This window comes from Crotalus tigris, unplaced genomic scaffold (assembly GCF_016545835.1).
Source record: "Crotalus tigris isolate CLP2741 ecotype Arizona unplaced genomic scaffold, ASM1654583v1 scf7180000024430.1745191, whole genome shotgun sequence".
NCBI classification, from domain to species: domain Eukaryota; kingdom Metazoa; phylum Chordata; class Lepidosauria; order Squamata; family Viperidae; genus Crotalus; species Crotalus tigris.
Window position 1 is genome coordinate 502,485 of NW_024100597.1, and position 9,488 is coordinate 511,972.

The window sequence follows — 9,488 nt, forward strand, 5'->3', positions numbered from 1 at the left end:
GGAATTACACAAAGACATTTAAAAGTTGCTATTCAAAATTTTAAGAATCTCCAGACTTCAACCTGTTGCCCTTTTCTGCATCTTTAGTAGTAATATTCAGAGTAAGAGGAAGTTTGATGTGCTTGTTGTATTATTTCAGTTGTTTGTCACCTTGTTCACCATAAATCATATTATAGTTTGTTTTTGGCTTGGCTTGGCTTGGCCTAGCATGAAGTATGAAATAGGCATTGAGTTTTACAGTGGTTTGTAGCTATTTGTACATGAACCAAACCAGATTGTCTTGTTTCAGAAATAATAGCTTAAAAACACAGTATGGAACAGTAGTACAGTATAACCCTTTTTTATTTGCAATTGATTAATATACTGCTTACTGGAAGAAATACATGAGTGAATATATGCTTGGCTAAAATTGTTCATATTTGTCTGTAAATAATGTGCCATTTTCCAAATTATTTTATCTTTTGATTCAGCTATTTTTTGTATTATATTAGAAGCCTTTTTCTTCCCTTAAAACAGCGGTTCTCAATGTTTGTGTGACGGCGACCCCGTCACACAAATGCTATGCGCATGCGCGGCGTGGCGCCCCCCATGCACGGCGTGCATGCGTGGTGCCCCCATGCACGGTGCGCATGCGTGGCGCCCCCATGCGTGTCGCCCCCATGCGTGACACGCATGCGCGGCCCCCATGCACGGCAGCGCACCCATGCGTGGCGTGCATGCGCGGCGGCGCCCCCGGGGGGGAGAAAATGGCGGCTCGCCGCCTTTGGCAACCCCCGAAAAATGGTCGATCGACCCCAAATGGGGTCGCGACCCATAGGTTGAGAACCGCTGCCTTAAAAGGAAACAAGTGTATAAAATAATTAGAATAGTCTTTTCATTCCTTTCATCAGACATGATGTAAATGTCTCAGGAAAACTATAAAACTCATATTTCATTATTCTTAAGACCTATTGATTTCTGTGATTCAGTTCCAAGTAAGAGGATGCCTGTGTTCAGTTCAAAGTCATTGTTGTTGTTAATTGCGAAGTCGTGTCCGACCCATCACGACCCCATGGACAGCGTTCCTCCAGGTCTTCCTGTCCTCTACCATTTTCTGAAGTCCATTTAAGTTCACACTTACTGCTTCAGTGACTCCATCCAGCCATCTCATTCTCTGTCGTCCCCTTCTTCTATTGCCCTCAATCTTTCCCAGCATTAGGCCCTTCTCCAGTGAGTCCTTCCTTTTCATTAGGTGGCCAAAGTATTTGAGTTTCAACTTCAGGATCTGGCCTTCTAAAGAGCAGTCAGGGTTGATCTAGGACTGACCGGTTTGAACACCTTGCAGCCCAAGAGACTCACAGGAGTCTTCTCCAGCACCATAGTTCAAAGGCCTCAATTCTTTGGCGCTCAGCCTTTCTTATGGTCCAACTTTCACAGCCATACATTGCAACTGGAAAAACCATGGCCTGGACTATACGCACTTTTGTTGGCAGGGTGATGTCTCTGCTTTTTAGTATGCTGTCTAGATTTGCCATAGCTTTCCTCCCCAGGAACAAGCATCTTTTAATTTCTTGGCTGCAGTCCCCATCTGAGGTAATCTTGGAGCCTAGAAAAATAAAATCTGTCACTACCTCCATTTCTTCCCCATCTATTTGCCAGGAATTGAGAGGGCTGGATGCCATGATTTTGGTTTTCTTAATGTTGAGTTTCAAGCCAACTTTTGCACTCTCCTTCTTCACCAACATCAAGAGGCTCTTTAGTTCCTCTTCACTTTCTGCCATTAGAGTGGTCATTAATGTTTCCAATTTTCAGTGCTTTCTGTCCTCAGCACAGATACATTCTGATCATAGGGATATGAATCGAACTTTAGAGTTGTTCTGAAACACTGAGAAGTCAAGTCCCTCTGACTCAGTAAGTTGAGTCATTGCTTTTTCTGATTTCTCATTCATTTCTTTATCGGAAAAGGGGCATAATGGATACTGCTGTTAAGAAATGTGGGTGTTTTCTCCTTTTCTTCCAGCCTTTTCATATTAGAGCATAATAGTAATCAGTAAAATCAGTTGCCTTATACACAACCAAAATGAAGACCAAGAATTATTTCTGAGTGTCATCAATACATCAAGCTTATTTTTTAAAAAAATGGATACAAAGGTGCACATTTAAATTGCACACAAAATAAAAGATGCTGATCTTCATGTACAACTTTGCACTAATGTTTTGTAGTTAAGTTTAAGAGATGTACAAATTTGCAACTGTAGAATAAGAAATATTGAGATGTCTCTCACATAAGAAAAAAAGAAAAAATGGAGGATAGGAATAAATGAAAGAAGCATCAGAAGCTAATATTTGGATTTCTCCATCCATCAGTTTTCTTGGCAGCGTTATAGAAATGGTGTTTCTTCATGCTTTGATGTTTGGTTTTTTTCCAGCCTACATGATAGATCTGCAATTACACAGATTTCCCAACTTCTATTAACTAGGACTGACCTTGGTTAGGTTCTTATAGGCTTTTAGCTTAGGTTTATTAGGCACCACTACCAGCTGAGACAACACAGAATTTTGTTTTTAAATCACTCTCTGACTGGTTCCACTCCATTTTGAGTGGGCAGTTCCATTTAGGAGTTGTAAGGTTTAAAGTACATGGGAGTTGTGTTTGGGTACCAAAGGGTTGGCTCTCTTCTCCATCTTATGAAATATCTATATGAAATCACAGTTTAGGTTGAGGCCTTAGTGACATTTCTTTTGTGGATGCTGTGTTGGCTGTCAATAGCTTTCTGAGTGTATTTCAAAGATTGAGTGATGATTTAGAAAGCCCTTTATGGCTTAGGTCATTGTCATCTATGGAATTGTCTACTTCAGGTAGAGTTTTTTCCTTGTGTTCAATCCCAAAAAATATGATTGATTTCATGACAGGTTTGCCAAATACTTCATTGAAATCAAGATAAACTAAATTCAACACATTCTATTTGTCTACCAAACCAATTACTCATCATTAAAGCGAGCCACAGTTAGTCCAACATTACTTATTCACAAAAAACCTATGCTGGTTCCTGGGAATGATAGCATTTATGAATAAATAATTTGAGGTAACAACAGTCTCCAAAATCATATTTTGGTGGCAAACATTCTTATCAATGTATATATACATGCAATAGTTTCTATAGATAAAATCATACTTCCATAACTGATACATCTCTACAATCTCATCATTTAGAAGTTTCCATTTTTATATACAAATTATTTTATGATTTTGACATTCTAGTAAATGAGCATATTACTCTTTCTCAGAAAATCTTTGTACTATTCAGTCATTCAGAATGATCAAGAGATATATTTTTAATTCAATATTAAAATTTTAACTATTAAACTAATAATATTCAAATTTAATTGTGTAAGTAGTGCTTCCTCTGTCACAAATCTATATATGAGGGCTGTAAAGAGATCATGATGCAAAGGGCAAAATATGGTTAGGCATGTACACATAGTAACTGCTGGGAATTCATTAAAGCAGCCATGTCTTTTCTCAGGCTTGAGCAGCAACAATCTAGATTAAGGTGATCTAAAGAAAATATTTATTTATTACACTTTGGCCCTGTTATAATCAAATAAGCACTCCAAAAAATAAAGAAAATCATGACAATAAAGATATTGGCCCCATAGAAACATATGAACACAAAAAGGACAAAAACAAAGAATAATCAAGAGACAAAAAGAAGATGCCAAAATTATATTTGGTTTACAGTTGTATATACAGGCGGGGATTTTTATTTTTTTATTTTTGTCATAGAACACCCAGAATGGAGTTCCGGCACCTTTTTGGGATGGAACCTTGTAGGGTAGGCAAGATGGGTTATATGACATGTGTGAGTTCCGGCACCTTTTTTTTTTTTTTTTTACAAAAAAAGCACTGTATATAGGTATTATGTATGCACTCATGTATGCAGAAAGTCATACAGTGCTCTTCAGATTCAGATTTCTACATGTCCCTTAAATGTATTCCTTCAAAAGGTAAAATTAACTTGGAGAATTCTATCTGACCCTGTTATTCCTGAGGTTATTACTGTAGCTGGTTATTCTATACTTTGATTTCAACAAATGTGTACATTAAATGAGGAACAGAATCAACACATTTTGAGCCACTTTTTATCAATGTGTCTTTCAAATGCTGCTTGCAAAATTAGTGACAAAACCAGAGTCCCTCCAGTAAGATCTTTCTTATGGAATGGAAGTCATGGACATTCAGAGGTTGTTCAACATCTTTCAGGATTTCTTATAAGCACTTCATTGATTATTGGTAGTCCTTAACTTATGACCTCGATTGAGACCAACATTTCTGTTGCTAAGCAAGACAGTTAAGTGAGTTTTGCGTCATTTTACAACCTTTCTTGCCACAGTTGTTAAACATATCTGGCTTTCCCATTGACTTTTCTTGTTAGGTCACAAAAGTGATTACATGACCCCAGGATACGGCAACCATCATAAATACATGCCAGTTGCCAAGCATCTGAATTTTGATCATGTGACCACAGGGATGCTGCAACATCCGTGTGAGAAATGGTCACAAGTTACTTTTTCCAGTGCCATTGTAACTTCACTAAACAAATGGTTGTAAGTCAAGGACTACCGTACATTAGCCAAGACTCTTGGGAATCGAAATTTAGCAACATCTGGACAGCCACAGCTTTTTTGTTGTTGTTGCCAATGTAGCCATGGGGAGAAAAAAAAATTAATGTGTGAGTAATCACTACAGAATAGGAAGCTCCTATTTTATTGCTATTAGAAGAACATTCAGTACATGACTTTCTCAATCTATGGGTATTTTCAAAATAAGATAGGAAACTTTGGCAGCACACTGATTTTTTTCTGGATAGAGAAACCTTAAGGGAATTGCATTTCAGTCAAGTTTTGTTTGCTTCAGCCGGGTGGCTAAGATGCTGAAAGGTCTAGAGAGCAAAGAATCCAGGAGGAGCAAAACCTGCTGCATCCCATTCAATCTATTTGCTTTTTGATCTCACAAAAGTGTTTCATTCTCCACAGTAACAGATAAATATAATCTTTAAGAAGTTCCAAACCTAATCCTTTATAGGACAAATAGGCCCAAGTGGAAATATTATGTATTTTGTTTTATTGCACAAGTTGGCAAGAACCAAAAGGAAACACCCAGGTGAATAATCGTTTTTAAATTAGTGTCAACTCTGCTAAACTGTTTTAACAGCACCGCCCTCCCTCTCAGTTCCCACTGCCAAGTTTTACTTTACAAAGCAAGGAAGACAACTTGATGAATATGCAAGAACAATTGTTCAGTCAAAAGAGGGGGAACCATTTTTTTAAATCCAGAAAAATGAGATAACATTCAGAAGCAGTTCAGATGCCATCCTGAGTCATTGGAATTTAAGAATAGGTACAATGCAATCACACTTGCAAGATTGATGTTGGCCCCACTAGGTAGATTAGACCAGGAAATCAACACCACAGAAAAGTTATAACTACAGGTAGTCCTTGACTTATAACCATTTGTTTAGTCACTCGAAGTTATAATGGCACTGAAAAAAAGTGACTTATGACCATTTCTCACATGACTGTTGCAGCATCCCTATGGTCACATGATCAAAATTTGGATGGTTGGCAACTGGCATGTATTTCTGATAGTTGCAGTGTCCCGGGGTCACCTGATCAACTTTTGAGACCTTCTGTCAAGCAAGTCAATGGAGAAGCCAGATTCACTTAACGGTGTTACTAACAACTACAGTGAATCACTTAGCAACTATGGCAAGAAAGGTTGTAAAATGGGGTAAAACTCACAATAGATGTCTTGCTCAGCAACGGATTTCTTTTCTCAGTAGTGTTTATAAATAGAGGACTAACTGTAGCTTTACCAAGGCTGGCTATAATAATGGAATCTTGCAAGTCTGGTTAATTTACTTATTTTTAAATTGTAAAATAAAATTAAAAATTCTCATTAGTATATTATTAAACTTTTTTAAAAAAACAAAGACAAAACAAACATAAATTTATGTGTTGTCTATTCTAAGAAAAATTCTAGGTGGCTCATAGAACAAAACATGCCTCAAAGACAACTAAAACGAATACAGAAATTCTAAACATCCTATAGTAAAAGTAAATCCATATCCTCTCTGAGCAACTGCCTGTATTTAAATTGGATCTTTTCTTCTGAAGGGCTGTTGGAGAATTGGAAAAGGGTGGTTGTTCTGGGATATTAGCAGAAAAAGGGGACAGGGGAAAACTACTCCAGAGTGAGTGAGCTGCTATTGGGGATTGTTTCCAAACCAGTATGATGGAGGGAGGCAATCCACAGCCTGCCCTCTTGATTACTACAAAAAGGAGGACAGATTTTATCTGAATTAAACAGGTCTGCAAGTAACAAGAACTCAAGCCATAATCAAACTTGTCATTCCAAAGTTTATTCTCCTACTATTCTTTTATTGATGCATACCAGATGCCATCAAAATAGGATATTTAGATGTTAATAGTGATGTGCAACACATCTCAGTTTGTGACAGATGTCAAATGATTTACATGTTCTCTGTCCTGGTTTTCTAATCATTTTCCCCTAACAATTTCATATCCTGTTATAGGCAAATGCATAGCCATACTCTGAGATATGATTTGGTCTGCAATTGTATAATTTTGCTTGCTTTTGTTATATTCTGTTACTGTCAGATAATTAATTCCACCTTATCAAGAGAGGAAAAAGAAAAATCTCCATGCTCTTTCCCAAGATAATAAAGAGTGAAGTGCGAAATTTTAATTACAATTTTCAAAAAGGATCTGAGATTGATGAAAAAATACTATACAATTCTGTTTGTACTTAAGTTGTAGAAGACTAATATAGATAAAAATTGGATCAATTAGTTAATCAATTCTATTTATCTGGGTTTCATTTGTTGTTGTTTAGCAACCTGTTATCTTCATAATTTCTTTGGTATGTGATATGTTACTAAATAAAATACATGCTTACTGTATTAGGATTTTCAAGAATTTTTCTTCAGAATTTTCCTCTTGAATTGCTAGTGTTTGGTGTTGTGTCCTGATTCAATAGGGCCAAGTACTCTGCTTTCACATTTTATTTCATTTATTTAATTATACTGCTTCTGGATTGTCCACTTAGGTTTTTGTTGCACCATGCTCCTCTCAAAATTAGCTTTGCTTTGAAACTTTATGTCCCTTTTTACTTCCAGATAGAAGGTAGAATAAAGGCTTTTCATCAGGTGTCCTGGTCTTTTCTCTTCTGGTCTATTTAGTTGCAAGCAATCCATTCTCTGTGCTGGACAAAGGAAGAAAACCTTCACTGGTCTATTTTGACAGATTTATATATTATTCACACCCAATATGTCTCCAATGACTGCTCCTTCACATTTAGTCTCTATTTTATCTTTCTTCCCCAAGCACAAATCTTTTACCTTCCTTTTGTATAGACAAAATGCAGCTGCCCTTTAAAGTTCTGTCAGACATTTTATCCTAACAATTATACTTTTAAAAATGTTGCCTTGCCTTCCTGGATCTAGTCTGGCCTTGCCTTCATTGCTTTTAACACAGTGTTTGGTTTTTTGAACTGGATCCCATCATTTATTTTTTAATGATAAAAAATGGTACAGTAACATTATATAGAAAATAAACAAATAGTAATTAGCAATGATCCATTGCAATTCTCTAAAACAAAATCACATTTACCAGTAGGAAGATAGACGTGATGTGCTTTAAAAGTAGAATCTATTAAAACAAAATGATGGAAATACGTTAATAATTACACTAAAATGGTATTCTATCTGCTCAGTTACAGTCTTGAATGTTCTATTTTAAACTGTAAAAGGCCAGAAACAGCCATAAATGTTCTTCCATTAAAATTAATTTCCCTTTCATAAATGTTAACTTTTTTCAGAGTATGTCTTTCAGGGGCTTAATTTGTTAACTGAGCAGTTGCCTGTCATGCAAGTTTTCCCAGTCACAAATCTGCCACCTCAGTTAAAAAGTATTCTTTCTGTCATAGCCCCATCGGAGCCTGGTTCGGAGGAGGAGTTGGAACTGGGACCATATGACAGGGTTGGCACATCTCCCTTGCCATGTCTGGAGAGGCCAGGGGGCTGAGGATGCTGCTGTCCCAGGCCCCTCAGGCATTGCGGGAGGTGCCAACGAGACAGAGAGCTGCCTGCCCTCACAAACACAGGGGAGGATCCGCTGCTGACAGGCAGAGGTGCTAATAAGCAACAGATCCCCTTTGAAGAGGGACAGCTGCCTCCTCCACTCGATCTAAGGGCAAGGAGAGTGGAGCATGGGCAAGTTCAGAGAAGGGCTGCAAGGCTACTTGGAAGGTTGCTCCACCCCTCCTCCCAAGGAACACCTTGAGTGGAGTGACTTAAGGAGAAGCCATGGGGAGTTAGTGTTTGCCAGGAAAAAATGTTTGCTTTGACTGGTGCCTTGAGCCTTTTTTTCCCCAAAGCCTTGAGGACTGTCTCCTGCCTTTTATCTTGTACCTTGCCCTTGCTCAAGGATTGCTTTTGCTCTTTGCTTTGCCTAGCCTTGAAGATCTGCCTTTTGCATTGTGCCTTGTCTTTGCCCTGAGGACTGCCTTGACTTCGCATTGTGGACTAGTTTGCCTTGTGGATTCACTTAGCTAGGTGGACTGGACTTGGGACCCTGGACCTTGCCCTGTGAGTGTGCTCTTACTCTGTGGACTTTCTCTGTTATATACAGACTGTTGTTTGGGGATTGAGGATAGCTGCCTTCAGAGCAGCACAGGGTGGAGCCATACTGGTTGTTAGAGGACCATTTGTTGGAATGTTTTCTTAGAACAATAAAAGACTCTCCAGAGGCCTGCCTTGCCTTGATCACCTGGGCCATAACACTTTCTGGATGCAATAAGTGCTAGTTCTATTGACAAGGCAGACCAATGATTTTTAACTAAATAAAATAATTTTATTTTTCTAAGTTTAATTGTAATAGATCAGGGCTTTTCAACCTTTTCACCCATTGTACCGTTTTTAGGATATGGCAACATACGAGTACCACCAGTCGCCTAGCAAGGTGTCACAAATTTGACCCCCCCCAAAAAAGGAAAAAAGTGATACAACAGCCTTGAAGTTACAATGGCACTGAAAAAGTGCCCCCCAAGCCACAGCCGAGCAAGACACCTGCCTGCCCACCTTCCCTCCTTTCTGAGGTTTTCATTGTTGTGAGCATTTCTGTTAAGGATTGGCAGTGGGGGTGGGGTGGGGGGATGTTTGGTTTTTATTCCCCCCATCATCTGCTGGGTGGTTGCAGGTTTTGGTCACGTCACATGACACTGGGACCGTCATAAATATGAATCAGTTGCCAAGCATCTGAATGTAAATCACAAGACCTTGGAGATGCTGCAACTTTCCAGCTGATTGGTGCTTGTTCAGGGCTGAGCAGAATCTCAAGGATCAGCGCCAAGCTCCAGCTGGAGCCTGGCGCTGATCCTGGTGCTTTCACTAAGCCCTGACAGCCCTGAATAAGCGCCAATCAGCTGG